Consider the following 16,817-nt stretch of genomic DNA (forward strand, 5'->3'; position numbering starts at 1 on the left):
CCAAATGTTGAGGTCACTACCTAGATGCTTTAGGCTGTCAAGAAAATTGATTTTGAGGTGAAAATAGAGACACGAATTTCACCATGCAAAGACAAGGCCATGTTTACGTGACTCAAATGCTGGCAAGCAAATGGATATTTTGTTCTAAGGCTCAATGGGCAAACTTGTGGTATAGCCCAAGGACATAAGTACATACACCGTTCCAATCTTGGCCAATCCTGTAACCGATCAAAGGTATCTATTAAGTGCTTACTATGTGCAGAGTACTGTACTAAGCACTTGGGAAAGTGCACTAAAGTAAAGTAACTTGATCCTTCAGGGAATTTAATAATGTTGATATTTGTTAAGCGCTTACTATGTGCAGAGCACTGTTCTAAGCGCCGGGGTAGATACAGGGTCGTCAGGTTGTCCCACGTGAGGCTCACAGTTACTCCCCATTTTACAGATGAGGTAACTGAGCCACAGAGAAGTTGTGATTTGCCCACAGTCACACAGCTGACAATGGCAGAGCCGGGAGTAGAACCCATGACCTCTGACTCCGAAGCCCAGGCTCTTTCCATTGAGCCACGCTGCTTCCCCAGTGTAGCCCGGGAAACAGAAATAAAAATATATTACAGGTAGGAGAAGCAACTGATTATTAAGACGTTATGTACATCAGTGTTGGAGTGGGAAGGATAAAGAAGGGGGTGATTACCGAAGTGAAGATAAAAAAGCAAAAGTGGTTCAAAAGGGAGGAAAATGGGGAGGGGGGGCGGGGGGGACTGACAGATTAGTCAAGGAAGGATTCCTTTAGGAGTTGTGATTTTATAGTAAAGTTTTTAAGATGAGTAGTAATTTGCCAGATGTGGAGGAGAGAGTTCCAGGCAAGAGGGGGGCTGCAAAGAGTCAAGTTGAGAGAGGTAAGAGTGAGGCACAGAGAATAGACGGGCTTGAGGAGGGAGAAGTCTGTGGGCTGGGTTGTAGTGGGAGAGGAAGAGGGGGAGAGCTGATTGAGGGCTTTTTTCTAAAATGATGATCAGTCTGTATCTCATCTCTCATTAGGAACCTCCAGGGGTTAGTCATCCACAAGCCTCAGACAGAAACTCCTTACCATCAGCTTTGAAGCACTCAATCAGCTCACCCCCTCTAATCTTACCTTGCTGATTTCCCACTACAACCCAACCCGGACACTTTACTCCTCTAATGCCAACTTACTCACTGCCCCTCGATCTCATCAAGCTCATCGCTGACCCTTTGCTCATGACCCTCTCTGGCCTGGAACTCCCTCCACTTCTATATACACTAGACCACTACTCTCCCCACCTTAAAAGCCTTATTAAGGTCCAAAGAGGGCTTCTCTTTTCCCCAACTCCCTCTCACTTCTGTGTCTCCAATGCACTTGGATCTGTACCCTTTAAGCACTTGATATTCGTTCCACTCTCGCGCCACAGCATTTACATTACATCCCCCGATTAGACTGTGAGCCCGTCATTGGGCAGGGATTGTCTCTATCTGTTGCCAGACTGTACATTCCAAGCACTTAGTACAGTGCTCTGCGCATAGTAAGCGCTCAATACTATTGAATTTACATACATATCCATAAATTATTTTAATGTCTGTCTGGTCCTCTAGGCTGTAAACTCCTTGTGGGCAGGAATATAGTCTACCAACTCTGATTTACTGTATTCTCCCAAGTGCCTAGAGTACAGTAAGTGCTCAGTAAATATCACAGATTGACCGAATGCCTTAAAGCTGAGTTTCTGCTTGAGGCCGGGAGATGAGCAAACTTTGGAGGTCTTTGAGGACTGGGGAGATGTGCCCAGAATGATTTTTAGAGCCAGTCACAGCACAGATGCCAGTTCCAACTGATTCTTTCCCCAGCACTGTGCCCCTTTCACCCCATTCTGGTTGGCTTCCAGCTTCTCAGTTCAGTAAAATGGCCGTTTCTCATGGTTTTATGATCCATGTTCCATCACTGTGCATCTCTCAAACAATGGAATGATCCTCCAGACCGTGAACCTGTGGGCGGGGAACATGTCTACCAACTCTGTTTTACCGTACTCTTTTGAGCACTTAGTACGGTTCTCTGGAGACAGTAAGTGCTCAATAAATATAACTGATTGATCGATCATTCTTCTGGAAGGAATTCCTAATTCTACAACAGCTCAACCATTTAATCCTGAAAATCTTTCCTTTCCCCATTTTACCTGAAAATATAGGCAGGGTGAAGCCACACTGTGGTTTGGATAACCCTCCTCTTAGTCAATCTGTTCTTATTCCTTTCCCCATCATCCTTCTAATTTCTCACCCTCTAATCTATACTCTGCTAAGTATAACCAATTCAGCTAACTCAAACTCAACTAACCTATACCCTCTAACCTGTACCTCAAACTAAACGTATCCAAAATAGAACTCCTTATCTATGTCCTCCCAATGTGTTTCCTTTCACTGTAGACAATGCCACTATCCTCCATATCTCAAAAGCCTGTAACCTCCGCGTAGTGCTCGACTCATCTCTCTCATTCTACCAACATATTAATTCAGTTACCAAATCCGGTTGGTTCTACCTTCACACACTGCTAAAATCTGCCCTTTCCTCTCCATCCAAACTATTATGCTGATCCAACCATTTATCCTATCCCACTTTGACTATTGCATCTGCCTCCTAACTGACCTCCCTGCCTCCTTTCTCTCCCCACTCCAATCCATACTCTACTCTGCTGCCCGGATCATTTTTCTACAAAACCAATCAGTCCATATTTCCCCACTTCTTAAGAACCTTAAGAATGGTTGCCCAGCCACCTCTGCATCAAACAGAAATTTCCTACAATTTGCTTTAAAGCACTCAATCAGTTTGCCCCCTCCTACCTTATCTCTCTGATCTCCTACAGCCTAGAGAGGAAGACATAATATAATCAATCATGGGTCTTACATAAGTCCTTGGGGGATGAGTGTGGTAAAATTAAGCGTACAATTCCAAGTGCAAGGGCAACACAGAAGGGAGAGGAGTAGAGGAAATGATGGTTTAGTTGGGAAAAGGTCTCTTTGAGGAGATGGAATTTTAATAAGATGAAAGATGAACATCCTTGATTAGCTGTACATGGTTGGAAGGAGGACCCATCTGTAAATGTCCCTGTTGGAGGAGTAGTAGTAATAAATATATTTTGTGTGTCTACTGGTACCAGTGAGCAGCATGGCGTAGTGGATAGAGCATGGGTCTGGGAGTCAGAAGATCATGGGTTCTACTCCCAGCTCCACCACCAGTTTGGTCAAGTCACTTCATTTCTGTGTGCCTCAATTACCTCATCTGTAAAATGGGGATTAAGACTGTAAGCACTAACAGATAACACGATCATTATACTAAGTGCTTAAGAAAATAATGAGACATGAAACAATTTCCTGCCCACAAGGAGTTTATATTCTGAAGAGGGAGAAATTAATATTTTCCAATAGAGTTATCAGGTCATACATACATACAAAATTGTTGAGAGAAGATATATAACTGTGGTATTTGTTAAGTGCTTACTATGTGACAAGCACTCTACTAAGCGCTGGAGTGGACACAAGCAAATCAAGTTGGATGCAGTCCTTGTCCCAAGTGGGACTCAGAGTCTTAATCCCCATTTTACAGATGAGATAACTGAGGTGCAGAGAAATGAAGTGACTTGCCCAAGGTCACCCAGCAGACAAGTGGAGGAGCCAGGATAAGAACCCATGACCTTCTGAGTCCCAGGCCCATGCTCTATCCACTATGCTAAGCTACAGGTGGCTTGGGATGTTGGAAGCTAATGAGAAAGGCTTATTGGAGGAGAAATGATTTTAGGAGAGCTTTGAAAGTGGTGAGAACTGTAGCCTACAGAATTGTGTTAGAGAAGGACTGGTGGAACAGCCACGTGAAGGGACGGGGGAGGAAAATATGAGAGAAAGATTAAGATAGAAGGTTGGCTTGGGAGAAATGAAGAGTGAGTTGGAGAAGGCAAATCTAGATTCAGAGAGAGTGACATTGACTAGAATCTGTATTCATGTATATTTATATGATTCCGTATGCACAAGGCCAAAATTACTGTGCCAGTAATAATAGATAGGATTAAAAACACTAGATTCCTTTAACTTTTCACTTATTTCTGCCTTAATGGATGATTGTTTGGATAGGTTTTAATTTTTATATCCATAGGAAAGGTTCGTCAAGATGGAAACCGGTGAGGTTCCCGGGAAAATATTAGCATACAACGTGAAGGAAAAGTGAAGAAATTTTGGGGATAAAAAATTCTAAAGTTATTTCCTGCTTTAAATGTAATAGCAGGGCTTTGAAATGCAAATAGCATTATTCAGGCAGGAAAGTGTTTGAATAATAACAAGGAAGAGATCAGTCCCTAATAAGTAGGTAGAGGAAGTGAACTACCTTCAAGGGGTAATCTTGTGGAAACAAAAGAGACTCTGCTGGCAATCTGAAATATTTGATGAGGATGAAGTAGCCATGAACTGTCAAAAAGATTTAAATGAGGATTTGTTTTTGCTCTTATATTTCTAACCTGGAGGAAGAAATGAACCTTTCAATAAAATTTTGAAAAATTGAATGACTCTAAACTGGGTACCTCAAGAGCAAACCCGAAAATGCCAACTCAATTTTCAGTTTTTCTTTTTCTTTTAAAGAACCCAGGAACATTGAAGTAATGATAGTAAGGAGGTGAACTAGGCAAAAAAATGATCAAAGAGCATATGAATAACAAGCATGAATAGAAGGGAAGTTACATATCCAGATTATAAAACCCTCTGCATTTTCAGCAGTGGCCAAAGTGGATAAAGAATGAACAAAGACCTAAAATATTCCCACAGAGGTTTTTAAACACAGAACTGAATTAGTAATATCCAAAATTAAGGTTAGGACAATCTTGTCCTCTTAGAATTAGAACCATCTGTGTGCTTGGACAACATATGCAATATTCTACTCCAATGAATTCACCATAATAGAATCAAAAAACAGCAGGTTTGTTGAAAACAGATTGTGAGGCATGGGAGGTGCCTAAAATGAATGTGACTCAGAATTTAATTGTATTCAAGGGAGTTCAATCCACCATAAGTAACTCCCACTGAAGAAAGCTCTGTGTGTAAATACCAAGTGCTATGATGGGTGTATTGTAATATGCTTAGAGTCACTAGAGAAGAAGTGAAAGGTACCTGTCAAAAATAAAAACTCAACATTCAGCACAGTGTATGCTTGTTCAAGATTCTATCCAATAAAATAACCTGTGCTGATGATCAGTTAAGAATTTATTTTTTGGTAGGGTTTTTTTGTTTTTGTTTTTGTATATGCAAAATTTGTGGTTGTTCCTTCAGTTTGGAGGTGACGCAGCTGGTGGCAAGATCTTAATGAGTGTGGGCAAATGAGACTGTTAAAACCTGTGCACCACCAGTAATCCATTATACATCTACATATGGTATTTATTAAGCATTTACTGTGACGAGAGCATATAAATATTTTCCTTTGCTGCAATATTGAGTTTACTTCCCACAGGAACTGGATCCATTTTCATTTCCCCCACTAGGTTTTAAAGGATTATGTCTCTTGTCCTCTTTCAAACAAGGTTATGTCTATTTACTCTATCAAACATTTGCTACAAATCTACCTTTCCAACTCCAACCTTTGTTCTTTTCAGTTCCAAAGAACTGTCTTTTCCAACCTACTGTCTTTGGGACATCTACTTGTATGTCCGGCTGATACCTCAAACGACATGTCCAAGTCCCTAAACTTCCCCATCACTGTAGACAATGCCACTATCCTCCCTTTCTCACAAGCCTGCATCCTTGACTCATATCTCTCATTTGACCCAGATATTCTGTCAGTCACCGATACCATCAGGTCTACTTTCACTCCACCCCTAGAATCACTCTCTTTCTTCTCTATCCAAGCTGCCTCCACACGGGGACAAGCACTTATCCTATCTCTGCCTCTAGTCTCTCCCTTCTCTAGCCCATACTTCACTTTGCTGCCTATATCATTTTTCTAAAACAAACATCCCGAGCACGCCTCAAAAACCTCCAATAGTTGTCCATCCATCTCCACACCACTGGCATTCCATCAACCCCCTCCTAACCTATATTCCTTCCTATTGCCACTGCAATCCAGCCCACACATTTTGCTCCTCTAATACCAACCTAATTACTGTGCCTCAGCCTCATCTGTTTCTCCATCAACCTCTAATAAAAACATATCTCCTCCAGGAACTGATTAACCTATCATTTTACCACCTTATTTATCCTCTTTTCCTTTTACATACTCTATGCGTAGGGTTTGTAGTTCTTAAGCACTTTGATACCCACTCCCCCCGACCCAGTACTTATGTACATGTGGCTTAGTGGTTAGGGTGTGGTCTTGGGAGTCAAAAATCATGTATTATAATCCCAGCTCCGCCACATGTCTGCTGTGTGACCTTCCGCAAGTCACTTAACTTCTCAGGGCCTCAGTTCCCTCATCTGTAAAATGGAAATTAAGAGTGTGAACCCCAGGTGGGAGAGGGACTGTGTCCAACTGGACTAACTTAATAACAAATAATAATAATAACAATAATAATAATTATAGTACATGTCAAGTGTTTACTATGTGCTGAGCGCTGTTCTAAGCACTGGGTAGATACAGATTAATCAGGTGGGACACAGTCCCTGTCCCACATGGGGCTCAAACTCTTAATCCCCATTTTACAAATGAGCTATCTGAGGCCCAGATATATTAAGCACTTGCCCAATGTCACACAGCAGACATGTGGCAGAGTCAGGATTAGAACCCAGGTCCTAATCTATCCCAGAACTTAGAACAGTGTTTTGCACATATTAAGCACTTAACAAGTACCATAATTATTATTATTATCATTATTATTATATCTATACATTCTGTTGCTTCCCCTATCTGAAATGTATTTTAATATGTTTCCTCTACTAGATTGTAAACTCCTTAAGAGTAGGGATTGTGTCTACAAACCCTTTTGTACTCTCCCAGGTGCTTAGTATAGCATACATTAAGTATTCAATAGACACCAGTGATTGATTGATAGGTTCATATTGTCCCTCAAGATCTGAAACTCCCTTTCCCCCAAACTCCACTAGACCTATTTCCAAGGTGGTTCTATTTCCACTAGGGCAACAATAGAGTTTAGGGAATACATCTGCTTAGGGAATCACAGTCTAAAATGTCTGATGGTTAATGTGACCAGTGTCTAGGGACCAGCACGCCACAGACCATCTTCCCTGGAGGGCAGTCTGGTGTCCTTGGAGTTCCTTGGTTAACATGATTTAGTTCACTTTGCCCAAATTTCCTTCACACCACCCCAACTTCAAACTCTATGCCCATTTTCCCTCCAACTTTTTCTCTGATCTCACACCTCTCTTTTTTAAAATGATATTTGTGAAGCACTTACTATGTGCCAGACACTGTACTAAGCACTGGGGTAGATCCAAGCTAATCAAGTTGGACATAGTCCATGTCCCACATGGAACTCACAGTCTTAATTCCCATGAAGGCAGGGAATGTGTTGTTTATTGCTATTTTGTACTGTTCCAAGCACTTAATACAATGTTTTGCACACGGTAAGCACTCAATAATATGATTGAATTAATATACAGATGAGGTAACTGAGGCATAGAGAAGTTAAGTGACTTGCCGCAAGGTTACACAGAAGACAAGCACTGGAGCTAGGTTTGGAACCCAGATCCTCTGACTCCCAGGTCTGTGGTCTTTCCACTAGGCTACGTTGCTTCTCTCATCTATCTCATTCAAATACTATAAAACCAGAGTATCCCTTCCTTTGCTGGAACTCACAGAGTACTGAGTCCTATGAGACTATTTGTATTATGACCAATTAGGATCAGAAAATCCAGGATGTGAGTGTTGTAGTGCTTGTGATTACCTCCTAAGGAAAGTCTTTGGTTTGAATAAATTGAACACAAAGGATGAATAAAATATTGGGTTTTATGATGAATAAGCTGAATTGATGAGACAAGGGTGTGCACTGTAATATTATTGATTAGGTTGGAAAGAATTTTAGTCCTAGCTTCAACTATTTAAATAATAATAATTCCTCACAGTCTTTATTAAGGAAAAAAAAGTATCAAAGGATGATTGAACAAAGATGACTTGAAGGTCTTTTTCATAGCTATCCCATTTCTTTGATTTTTTTAATAAAGAAAGTGCTCTATTTGTTTACTGACTGAACAAACAGAAATCCAAATAAATGTCCCTTACTATTGTTTTACAAAACTATAGCTAAAAATGTAGAAAATATAGTATACATTTCAAAGTTTAAGATCAACAAGCTATTTCTAGAGTAGATATCTTTAGAGACTGCTTTAATTGAATGCTGGGTAAAACTGACAGTTATCTCTGATAAAAATGAATAAATAGCAAGTTGAAAATATTAATGGTTGAGAGAAATTCGTTGAATCAATACAAATCTATAGAATGTACTAGATAAGAATTTGCCTCATAATGAAGCAAAATACTCTAATTACAACTTTCTTCTATGATGTTTTTAAGGCTCCTGAGGCTTCCAACAGCAATTACTTTGAAGAAAAGAACAATACAAAAGGTTAAAACGGCATTCTGATTCACATCTTCTTTCAGGATGATAAAATTGACCTAGTTTTTTTTTTATTTCAGAGAGAAATAATTTTCTCCAACACTTTCATATTAATAATGTTAGATTTTCATATATTTTTCCCAGTGACTATAATTAGAAGTGGCATCTTCTCTCCCGAAAATTCAATGATATTTAGTACATTTTCAGTTTGGCCTTTTTAATGAGCTTCTAATTCCGCTGTTTGCAACCAAATGACATTCACTGCTCTTGGGGGTTAGATCATTTTTGTGACAGTAGTAATAATGATGCAGATGTTTTTCTTCTCTGGTATCTCCTAGCAATATTCCCAGTGCAAAAGTCTATTTCTTGGAAACTAAATCATCTATTTTTCTAGTGCCTATTGTTATTTAATTACAGAAGTCTATCCGTTAACACTGGTCTCTTGAAGACATAAAATACTTTTTCATTCAAGAATGAAAACCTTTGAAAGCCACCAATGGAAAACAATACAATAAAAAGGAAATCTATATAATAATGTTGGTATTTGTTTAGCGCTTACTATGTGCAGAGCACTGTTCTCAGCACTGGGGTAGATACAGGGTGATTAGGTTATCCCACGTGGGGCTCACAGTTTGAATCCCCATTTTAGAGATGAGGTAGCTGAGGCACAGAGAAGTGAAAGGACTTGCCCATAGCCACACAGCTGACAAGTGGCAGAGGTGGGATTAGAACCCGTGACCTCTGACTCTCAAGCCCGGGCTCTTTCCACTGAGCCACACTGCTTCTCTATATACATTTAAAGAAAATGAAGCTAGACTAATCCAACTGATTTGCCAGCGGAAGTTGAACCATCCATATCTTTTATCATGTTCTCTAGCTTTAGTTGTGTATCTCAATTGTGAGCACGGTGCCAAATTGCATTTGTACAGTTGCTTTCCATCTCCAGGATAACAATCATGCATTTCTCTTGCCTGCAAGCTCATTGTGGGCAGGGAACATGTTTACCAACTCTGTACTCTCTCAAGCAGTTAGTATAGTGCTCTACACACAGTAAGCTCTCAATAAATGCCATTGATTTCTCCTTTATGAATTCCTCCTGTTGTTTTTTTTCTGACCGCGTTTCCAACTTAGCAATATTAATTTGAATACTATATCTAGATTTAAAGAAGCTGGGCAACCCTTAAACCTGGCATCATCTGAAAATTTAATGAGCAAATATTCTGCCGCAATATCCCTGTCACTGATGAAAATTATGAATCTCACTGAGTTTAGTATTGCTCCCTTATCATTTTTTTTTTCAAAATCAACTTTCTTAGTGTTTGCCTGTGCCCAATCTATTCAGTCCCAGATTTCCCCCTCTTAGGTCCTAAGCATTTTCTTGTGAAATTCTAAATGCCCCAACTTTTAATTGTGGATCATTATATTGTCATTACCAAACTGCTCCAACCTGTTAATTATGGTAATGATAATTATGGTACTTTTTAAGGGTTTCATATGTGCCAAGCACCGTTTCAAGAGCTGGGGTAGATACAAATTAGTCAGTTTGGACAAAGGCCCTGCCTGTCTCACATGGGGCTCACACTCCTAGTCCCCATTTTACAGATGAGGTAACTGAGGCACAGAGAAGTGAAGTGACTTGCCTCAGGTCACACAGCAGACATGTGGTGGAGTCAGGATTAGAACCCAGGTCCTTCCGACTCTCAAGCCTGTGTTCTAGCCACTAAGTCACACTGCTTCTCATATCCCTGTGTCCTTTGGCTAACTCCATCACCAAGTTCACTGAAGATTCTAGCAATTATGAAGTAGTGTGGCCTAGTAGAAGAGCACATTGGCTTACTGTGTGGCGTGGAGCAAGAAGTTACTTCACTTCTCTGTGCTTCAATTTTCTTATTTATAAAATGGGGATGATCGATTATGAGCCTCTTGGGACAGAGAATGTATCTGGTCTCATAATCATAACACATAGCTAGTGCTTTCTAAATGCAATGGCTACTTTTATTAATTATGATTCAAGAACACAGTAGTGATGGCTAAATAGTGAGGAATACTTGCTTCCAGCTTGGATCAGAAATTTCTTGGGGAGGAAAATGACAGAAATCAGAAGACTGATATTCTCGCTATTTTATAGAGAAGCAGCGTGGCTCAGTGGAAAGAGCCTGGGCTTCGGAGTCAGAGGTCATGAGTTTGACTCCCGGCTCTGCCACTTGTCGGCTGTGTGACTGTGGGCAAGTCACTTCACTTCTCTGTGCCTCAGTTACCTCATCTGTAAAATGGGGATTAACTGTGAGCCTCACGTGGGACAACCTGATGACCCTGTATCTACCCTAGCGCTTAGAATAGTGCTCGGCACATAGTAAGCGCTTAACAAATACCAAAATTATTATCTGGGCTACCAAGCCATGTACTCCACTGAGCTGGCTCTCTGAAGACTAGGCACTTGCGAAATTTGATCTTTACCTGCTCCCGGCTGAAATCTGCCCCAAAGATAAAATGAGATGGGAAAATAAATTGAACTTGATCTTCTGAAGTCCTAAAAGATTAAAAAGCTCAGGATATGTAAACAGAGTTTCCTTACCATGTAAATGATGAAAATTAATCATTTGTTTGACTGCTCCATACGGATATCAGTTTTATCTTAAATTAAAAGTGAAGGGCTTAAAATAATTAAAAGCATTTATCCGGTTCAACTCTTGCGAGCAAACCACAGATCCGATTTTAAAAATAATTATGCGCCCAGCTCGCGTTTTGCTATTTTTGTTTCTTTCACCAGAGGATTTCAAAAGTCTGATATTCATGAATGAAAGATGACACTACCTCTGGGAAGCCAATGGTAACAGATTTGCTTCTGAAATTATGTGCATTTTTTTCTGTTTTATTCTCTCCTGTACCTTTCAGGTTCTGAGCCTTTAGAATTTAGTGCTTCACTTCTACTAATGCTGGAAAATATATTGTTTCCTCATCCTTTTTGCCAGAATATAAGATTTTTCTGATTAAGAATTGTGTCCTGCTATTTCTTTGCATTTTCTTGCAGCATGTGGAATAGTGAGTGCTGCAAACTGAGTGCTCAATTCAAACCCCTGAATGGAATGATTGAATAGGTATCAATCACTCAATCAATCATATTTATAGAGTGCTCACTCTGTGCAGAGCACTGTACTAGGCACTTGGGACAGTACAGTATAACAAGTACAATGACCTTACATGGGCACTTTACCATCTGTATCATTCCATCCAGAAAATGTTCCCCCCCACAATATTTAAGTTATTTTCTAAATAATAGCCTCAATTTCCCATTTGCTCTGCCTGTGAAGACATAAACTGTGGTTGTGTCCTGATTAATGCTCCAGTGGGATCTGGGTTATTGGATTTTGTTGGGCCTCTATGTAATTTACTTGCATAAATTGCCCTGTATAAATTTCCTAATTTAAAACACAGTAATCACAATTCTGGTATCGAGGCTGTTATTAATGGTACTGTAAAACTTTCCTTTTAATTAACCTCAGGCCATTCTGTGGTTACGTTTCAGTCCTAAACTATGTTTTATATACATATATATAAAGTTATATATATATATATAGGTTTTTTTGAGGGTTGGGGAGGAGTGCTTATCCTGGGACCCTGAGCTGCAGTCCTTGGCTTGTCCCTTAAAAAAAAATCACAGCATAAGAAAATAAAATGTTCAAATTAAGGGTTGTTTCATCCTCCAGTCATCTTCTCATTTACTAAATATTACTTGTGTTCTATTTCTTGCCTGAAAGCTATATTTGTGAAGAAAAACCTAAAGTATCTTCGTGGGAGGAAATGAAACTAAAATAAATTCATAAATAGTATTTATTGAGCACCTGCTCTGTGCAGAGCACTGTACTAACCTCTTGAGAGAATACCATATGAATAGACATAATTCCTGCCCTCAAGGATCTTATAAGTCAGATGCTGAAAAGGAATTGATGCCCGAAACTGAGAGAATATACGTTTAGTGGTGTTATTCCACTGTGCATCTATAGCAGGGATAAATGTTTAACATTTATTTATTTATTTATACTATTTATATATACTAATGTCTGTTTCCCCTCTAGACAGTCAGATTGTTGTGGGCGGGAAATGTGTCTACCAACTCTATCAACTCTGTTATTATTGTACTCTCCCAAGCTCTAAGCAAAATACTGTGCATACAGTAAGTGCTCAATAAATACCACTGCTTGATGGATTGATTGAACGCCAAAGGAAGCTTCAGTTTTGGAGAGTGATGTTAGCCATTGTTTTCAAGTCTTTTTCGTATAAGGCAAAAGATGAGACTGTGTCTCATGAAATGATCTCATCATCCTGTATCTATCCCAGTCTTAATCAGTGGTTGGCTTTTAGTCAGTGCTTACCAAACACTATTATTCATTACAAACATTATTTTTATTAATTATTATCATTATTGTCATTAGACTGAATGCCTCCCCACTGTAAATCGCTGTATACATTGTGTTGTCTCTGCTGCTGTTAGTTAATAATAATGATAATAATAATCATACTTGTTAAGGGCTTTGTGTCAAGCACTGGGATAGTTACGAGTTATTCAGGTTGGACAGGTGAGTCTTAATCCCCATTTTACAAATGAGTTAACTGAGGCCCAGAGAAGTTAAGTGACTTGCCCAAGGTCCCAAAACAGACATATAATGAAGTCAGGATTAGAACCCAGGTCCTTCTGACTCCCAGGCCCATGCTCTATCCAGTATATTTATGCATTATTGCTTCACAAACTTTGTTCACCAGCTCCCACCTTGCTGGCAGATATATCACTGTGGTTTGGAATCCTCTTTAGGCTGGGTGGATGCCAACAGCAATCTGTTGCTTCTGTGATACCACAGATTTGGACAGAAGAAAAAAAAAGGGGTCTAAGGCTTTATGTGATTTTTTTTCCTAATTTTCAAATTATTTATCTGGAATTTTCCCCTCAAAATCACCTTTCTGAGGGGGAATCCCTAGGATGAGGCTAAAGTATAGGGTAAAGCCCGCTAAAGCTGTGACTTGCCCTACTTAATAATAATAATAATAATGATGATGATGGCATTTGCTAAGTGCTTACTATGTGCCAAGTACTGTTCTAAGTGCTGGGGTAGAAACAAGGTAATCATGTTGTCCCACATGGGGCTCACAGTCTTAATCCCCATTTTACAGATGAGATAACTGAGGCCCAGAGAAATGAAGTGACTTGCCCAAGGTTACACATCAGACAAGTGGATGAGCGGGGAGTAGAACTCAGGTCCTTCTCACTCCCAGGTCTCTGATCTATCTACTAGGCTACACTTCTTCCCACAACAAATTTGCCCCTTCCCAGGGACACCAGGGTGCATTTCAGTGCTCTGCACAACTTCTGCCTCCTCCTCCTTATCATGAGCCAGACTTTGATCCTGGAAGAGTCACTGCACCCTAGGATTTCAGTTTTTTGTAACATTTGGTGATAGGCATCACTTGTGAAATTGCATCCAAAGCTACATGTGGCATAACTGGATAGTTGGAAACATCCTTTATTGATAATGACAATGATAATGGCATTTGTTAAGCGCTTACTATGTATGAGGCACTGCACTAAGCACTGGGGTGGATAAAAGGAAATCGGGTTGGACAAAGTCCCTGTCCCATATGGGGCTCACAGTCTCAATCCCCATTTTACAGATGAGGTAACTGAGGTACAGAGAAGTAAAGTGATTGGGCCAAGGTCACATAGCAGACAAGTAGTGGTGCCAAGATTAGAACCCATGACCTTCTGACTTCCAGACCGTGCTCTATCCACTGCGTCATGCTGCTTTTACATCACTAAGGAGAAATAGTAGATAGTCCTCTAGCCTGTAAATGTGTTGTGAGCAGGGAACCTTTTAGTGACATTGTTATAGTGTACTCTCCGAAGTGCTTCGTACAGTGCTCCGCACACAGTAAGCGCTTAATAAATACCTCTGATTGATTCTGAAGAAATGAGAACAGGATTTTCTTTGCATGTCTAAGATGGTGTTTTTTAAATAACTCAGCTGTTTTACCTTGCGTGAAAAACCCACCATTTCCTGGTTAGGTATTCATTATTTACTGGAAACTCTGTTCACAAATTATACCAACTGACAAATGACAAATAACGCATGACTGTGGAAAAAGAGTGATTTTTGGACCATTTTCCATCCCGGGCAAAGAGTTGCCTTTCTAAGCTGTGCATCCTTCAAGCCCTGACAGGCTCTAAGTAAAAACTTGGTGACTGATTATCTTGTCACTAGGCAGATGGCCTTCACTAACAAAGACTGTGCATATGTACAAAGCAGCCTTCGTGATATCAGAGTGAGGAAACATGATTTCACCATGGGAAGTTTACCACAACTGCTCTTTTATCACTAGGGTAATAATCCAGAATTATTTTATCTGAGTTATAAGCCTGAAAATCTTCAAAGGAAACTGATTTCCTATGACAATAGGCACACTTTGCTTCTCTAAAGCCAATTTCTCACTTATTCGATTTACTTGATCTCACCTCTCTCCCTCCAGATATTTTTTGTTTGTTTGTTTCTTAGGGTATTCATTAAGTGCTTACTATGTGCCAGGCACTGTAATATGAGCAGGTATAAACTATTTAGTTTGAACCTGGTCCATATCCCACCTGAGTCTCACGGTCTTGATCACTATTTAACAGATGAGGTAACTGAGGCACAGAGAAGTTAAGTGACTTGGCCAAGGTAACACAGCAGACAAGTGGTGGAGCCAAAATTACAGCTCGGGTCTTTCTGACCCCCAGTTCTGTGTTGTAGCCCACTAGGCCACTCTGCTTTCATTAGGCCTCACTGCTTTTCAGCATTTATTGCCTTAACGCGCAATACAACCTTCCAGTGATATCGTGACTCCAGTTTAACAACCTGTATATTGTTTGATTTCTTACTTTATGCAACAGCCTGGTCAATTTTGATGTCTCAGCAAAGTGCTAAAGGTAAGTAAATCCTTTCCTGCCCTCCTTCCTACCTGGACTGAGATTGAGAAATTCAATCCATCAATCCATCTTATTTTTTGAGCATCCAGAGCACTGTACTAAGCGTTTGGGAGAGTACAATATAAGAGAGTTGGTAAGACACCTTCCAGGTCTACAGTCGAGAGAAAAAAATAAATCAACTTGAGGACGCTCAGCCCTCAGATAGATCAGGTTTTTGAGACATTGAAGAGTTCTCTGCCCAGATAACCAAAGAAGTTATTGAATTGAGCGGTAAATGAATTTAGAAATGGTTGAGGCAGAGATCTAGAGTTAATTGAATTTCATTAAGAAGAATTGTTGTCCAACAATGGATTAATTGATTGACTGCACGAAGAACTAATCAAGCTTTTACAATCTAATGTGTCATTACAAGATACTGTAAGAGTTGAAGTTCGGGTCATTCTTCCACCAGTTAAAATTTGGGAATTAGGAGATCTTGCATCCTTTTTCAAGACTATAGATGATTAAAATCACTTCTCCTCCAAGTGGTCTTCCCTAAGCCCTCATTTCCTCTTCTCCCACTCCCTTCTGCACTCTCCTTGTACTTGGATTTGCACTCTTTATTATTCACCTCTCCCTCAGCCTCACAGCACTTATGCACATATCTGTAATTGATTTATTTATATTACCATCTGTATCCTCCTTTTAAACTGTAAGCTCTTTGTGGACAGGAAATATGTCTACCAACTCTCTTGTACTGTACTCTCCCAAGTGCTTAGTGAAGTGTTTTGCACACAGTACGTGCTCAATAAAGACGATTGATATTTTTTTCATTTCTGAGGAAGACACAAATAGACAGAGACATCCAAACTGGGCAGAGGTGTTCGGCAATAGTTCAGCTATTGCAGGGAGTCTTCAGGATGCAACCTAAATTGGGGAAATTCTTCACGTAAATTAAAAGTCCACTATTACAGTCAGATGAACCAAACGCCTGCTTTTGCAGCCAATTGGTCAATCACTCAGTATGGTATTTATTGAGCACCTGCTGTGTGCAGAGCTTTGTAGAGTACAGTTAAATTAGTAGTCTAGCAGGCAGTCATATTTATTGAACACTTACTGTGTGCAGAGCACAGTACTAAGCGCTTGGGAGAGGACAATGCAACAATAAACAGACACATTCCCTGTCCACAGTGAACTTACAGACTAGAGGGGGAGACTGAAAATAATATAAATAAATAAATGACAGATATGTACATAAGTGGTGTGAGGCTGGGAGGGCTGATGAATATAGGAAGTATTTTGGAGAAGAGGAAAGGACAGCTCTGTCATGGAAGGTC

General features: G+C 40.0%; 1 protein-coding gene across 1 annotated transcript in view; it reads right to left on the reverse strand.

Moving 5' to 3' along the window:
* The window catches only part of LIN7A (lin-7 homolog A, crumbs cell polarity complex component), a 68,323-nt gene that overhangs the window by 33,627 nt on the left and 17,879 nt on the right, over positions 1-16,817 (reverse strand). The gene's annotated exons all lie outside the window — the stretch shown is intronic.

This window comes from Ornithorhynchus anatinus, chromosome 14, assembly GCF_004115215.2.
Source record: "Ornithorhynchus anatinus isolate Pmale09 chromosome 14, mOrnAna1.pri.v4, whole genome shotgun sequence".
NCBI classification, from domain to species: Eukaryota; Metazoa; Chordata; class Mammalia; order Monotremata; family Ornithorhynchidae; genus Ornithorhynchus; species Ornithorhynchus anatinus.